This window comes from Megascapheus bottae, chromosome 2, assembly GCF_031878675.1.
Source record: "Megascapheus bottae isolate mThoBot1 chromosome 2, mThoBot2.hap1, whole genome shotgun sequence".
NCBI lineage: Eukaryota > Metazoa > Chordata > Mammalia > Rodentia > Geomyidae > Megascapheus > Megascapheus bottae.
This window is the reverse complement of record NC_143510.1, coordinates 8512781-8516684: the sequence shown is the minus strand read 5'-3', so window position 1 is coordinate 8516684 and position 3904 is coordinate 8512781. Positions and strand designations below refer to the sequence as shown.

The window sequence follows — 3904 nt, the reverse complement described above, 5'->3', positions numbered from 1 at the left end:
ACTACATTTTATTTCCCTTTTGAATAATGGTTACTCTGTCTGACCTAGAAAAAGAAAGATACAAAGTAAACTCATTTATACAATAAATTAAGTTGTAACATGGATAAGTGATTTTCTGTGATTAAATTTTACTGTGGGTTTATGAAAAGGGAATTAGAGGTCTACTATGCTGATTCACTACTTTTGAGATGCTAATAACATGTAGTTAGAAGAAGAGCCCATGTTGCACAGTATATCTAATACGTTATAGCTAATGTTTGCTCATTAATGCACCATCTTTAAAGTTGGATGTTTTTATTATGAGAAAAGAATAATACATACTTACTTTTATTAAGATAAAAACTAGATCCCAAACTCTGCAGTTTCACAACATGTTTCTTAGAAGGTAATTATGATGTTTTTGCTACTTTGAGGTACTTGAGGGCTTATTTACTTTGGATAACTTAAAAGTCTTCACATTCAAAAATATTATTTTCAAAACAAGGCTATGGTAAGTTTACTTTTACTCATTTAAAAATGCAGACATTTTAAAGTAAAAAAGGTGTCTTATACCTCATCTTGTTTTGTTCCATAAATTTTCAAGCCAGTGTCAATTATGACTTAATTAACTCCAAGTCCAGCAGTTTTAAGGTCACAATTAGTATGATTAAAAACTAAGTAGCATCTTAATTTGATGTAATATCCAACTTTTATATAGGAATTTTTTTCTAATTTAAACACAATACAGGTCATAGGCTGTTTCATTTAAACCCCAAAACAAGCACCTGGCCAACATAATTTCCTAGCAAAATTTCTAGTACATTTTTTCATGTAAGGCACTTCCATTTATTTTCAAATAAAAGTTTCATTAAAAGTTTCTTTCTTTGTTTTTGTAATCAGGTCTTCTTAAGTGATACAGAACTTCCTAAGTATTCAGTTTGGTGTAACTGCCATAAATGTTAACCCCTGAAAAGAATGCTGGATTGGTATTAAGTTCTGTGCCAGACACTTAAATGCAGGTATTCTGGTTTGTTTCAGATGTAGAGAAGTGCTAGAGTTTGGTGTGGTTAATCTTGTTTAAAGAATCTTGAAATCCTCCAAGGGAATACTGCTTGAGGCAGTCGGTAACCGGGTTCCAATGTGCCCTTAGGTCACAGGTTATTTGCTTCTAAATTCTTCACAAAACACGTGGCTTTGACCCATCTTTGAGCTGCTCTGCGTTCTTTTTGGAGGCCAGGTTTCATTTTCCTTCTTAAACTTGCTATTTCCTTTTCCAGCTTAATTGTCCTCTTTTTTGCCTCCCTAGGGTTCCTAAAGGCATAACTGTGTTCGAGTTGTACTTGTTGACTAATATTTGACTTGAAATTAGCTGGTCCGGCTGTGGTACACCTGTCGTTTTTCCTCAAAAGATTCCTTGACTTGAGTTTCACAGACTCTATGTGAGTTAAAAGAAATCAAAAACGTTTGGCACAGCTCCATTTTAAGTCGTCGAGTTTGTCCTGTTAGGTCAAAACGTGAGGCTTCACAATGTTCTGAACAAAGAAAAGTGCGCTTTCCTGGCACACAAGGTTTTCGCTGACTCAGCCGAACCCATTCCTTTCTTCTTTTGGGACCCAAGGGAAACCTGTGGAAGCTGACGCTGAGGTGCTTGCTGTAGGCGGTGGCGAGCCTGCCGGGGCGCAACGGGTCAGCCTTTCCCTCTTGCCCTCATTCAATCCCGAGAGGCTGGACGACCCCGGGTGGCATTTGCAGGCCCCACCGAGGGTGGCAGAGACAATGGAGCGGAAAGGAGTGTGTTTGGGGAGGGGGGCGGAAGGGAGGGTGGTCCCCCCTCCCCCTGCCGTTTTCCCCACTGCTCTTTATTAATATGGCAGCCTGAGGCCAGCAGAGCCGATGGGCCCGGAGCTCCAGACGCCTGGGTGTGCCTTCACCAACATGGCGCACACAACCCCACAAGGTGGATTCCTTTATATCTTCTAATTTACTGCCAATAGAGGGCGACCTGAGAGGCAGCGCTGTCCACCTGGTCACACTGGAAACTGAAAGGTGGACCACAGGAACTGGGTGAAATCAGTCATCCAAAACTGGAGACCTTAGAAGCACTGCTAGACTGTCTTGTTTTAAAAGCAAGAATGATAGTTAAATACAAGCATGTGGTAAACTCATATGTTGAACTGAAACTTGTTTGTATAACTAATTTTTAAAGCTCTCATGCCTAGAACCCTTGGTACTTGGGAGTCTGAGATCTGAGGATCACACTAGCTTTGGCAGGAAAGTCCTCAAGACCCATACCTCCAAGTTGATGTTGATGAGAACTTGTTAATTAGATATGAATGGAGTATGTGTGGATGAACTCAGGGCCTATGTATTGTCTCTGTTAATTTTTCTGCTCAAGTCTAGAGCTCTATCACCAGAGCCATACATCCACTGCTGCATATTAGGTGGTGATATTTGAATTTAAGAGTCTCATGAACTTTCTTTCCTCACCTCATCTTTATATTTACAATTTCTCTGCTAGAAAGGAAAATATAAGGGAAGACAAATGACTACACTTCCATGGCGCTAAAATAGCTGACTTCTAACATATTTGAAAAGTTGAACTACCTCAGTTCTGTTATCTTTTGGGGAGTTTATTCAGAAGCTGAGTCAGGCACAGTCAAGTAAGTGAAAATAATCAGATATGTGCAGAGTATCAGGAGAGATTGCTAACTGAGGCATCATGCAGGAGAGAGCTTGGAATGATGCGATGTTGGTCTGACTTGGCTTTAGAGAAGACAGGACTCGGTTCTCAGTGGAGCAGGGGAGACCAAAGGCAGCTTTTCCATAGACATGCTGTGCCCCATCATCAGTGCCCCTTCACTGACACCCAAACCACTGACAAAACATCTGTCTTATGTGCCATTTATGTCAGAAATTTCAAAGATGTTTACAGTTTAAAAGACAGAACATTGAGTTATTTGTTTCCTTAGTGGCATTTTCATATGGTTGATACCTTCTCATAAGGAAAACAAACCGTTTTTATTTAGTAACATTTGGCAAAACAATAAGCATGCTACTACTGAGAAGGGACGCCCTCTTTGCATTTTTGTTATTTTTTTGCTGCTGTTCCTGGAGTCTGACCTCTGGGCACTGCACTGCTTCTGGGCTACTTTGCCAATGGCTCGCACCCTACACTTGAGTCAGCTTTTTTTGCTGATTATTTTGAGATAGAATCTCTCAGACTTTTCTACCTAGCCTGGTTTCAGGACCTCTATCATCTAGGTCTCCTCTGCATGCAGAGCTAGAATTATAGGTTTCAGTCGGCAGGAACTGGTTTACAGAGTGCCAGAACAAGACACTGGCAGCCTCCCAGGCCCCTGCTGCCCAGGCCCCCTCACACTTCTCCGGTCCCCTGAAGATGGAAGTCAGGGAGGTCCAGCAAGTGTTGGAAAGCATGTGTCTTGATAAAAACTTGGAGCCTGCCCCGGGGAGGTTGTACATGCCTCACTGAAGGCTATTCGAATGCACTGTTAGGATTCTGATTCAATCATATTGCTATATCATATAGCCAGGAGCCTATGCATGTTTATGGTGGAGACTCAATATATGCACCTTTAATAGCTCTGCTGAGGGCTTTGATAGTCCCTGAAATAAGGCAAAAAGAAACTGTTGGAAGTTGTTACATCTGGCAGTGCACTGTATATATATATTTTTAAGTGATGCTGCAGGTAATCTATCTGGTTCCCATGGGTTATATTCAATCAGTTCTCACTCTAGCAATTACTTTGGTCATGAGAAGAGTACAACTGGCATCTCTCTTGCAAGTCAAGTTCATTGTGAATGTGATAGATACTGACAACAGCAGCCCAGACGAAGGCTGTTGCACTCTAACAGGAGAAGAGTTGTGTGTCTGCAGAGATTGTTGACAAGGTCTCCTTTGCTCTTT

At 41.1% G+C, this 3904-nt stretch overlaps 1 pseudogene; it reads right to left on the bottom strand.

Annotated features, from left to right (window-relative positions):
- Nucleotides 1-1056: 1056 nt before the first annotated feature.
- On the bottom strand, nt 1057-3459 carry LOC150066359 (THAP domain-containing protein 2 pseudogene; annotated as a pseudogene).
- Between the last annotated feature and the right edge of the window lie 445 nt (nt 3460-3904).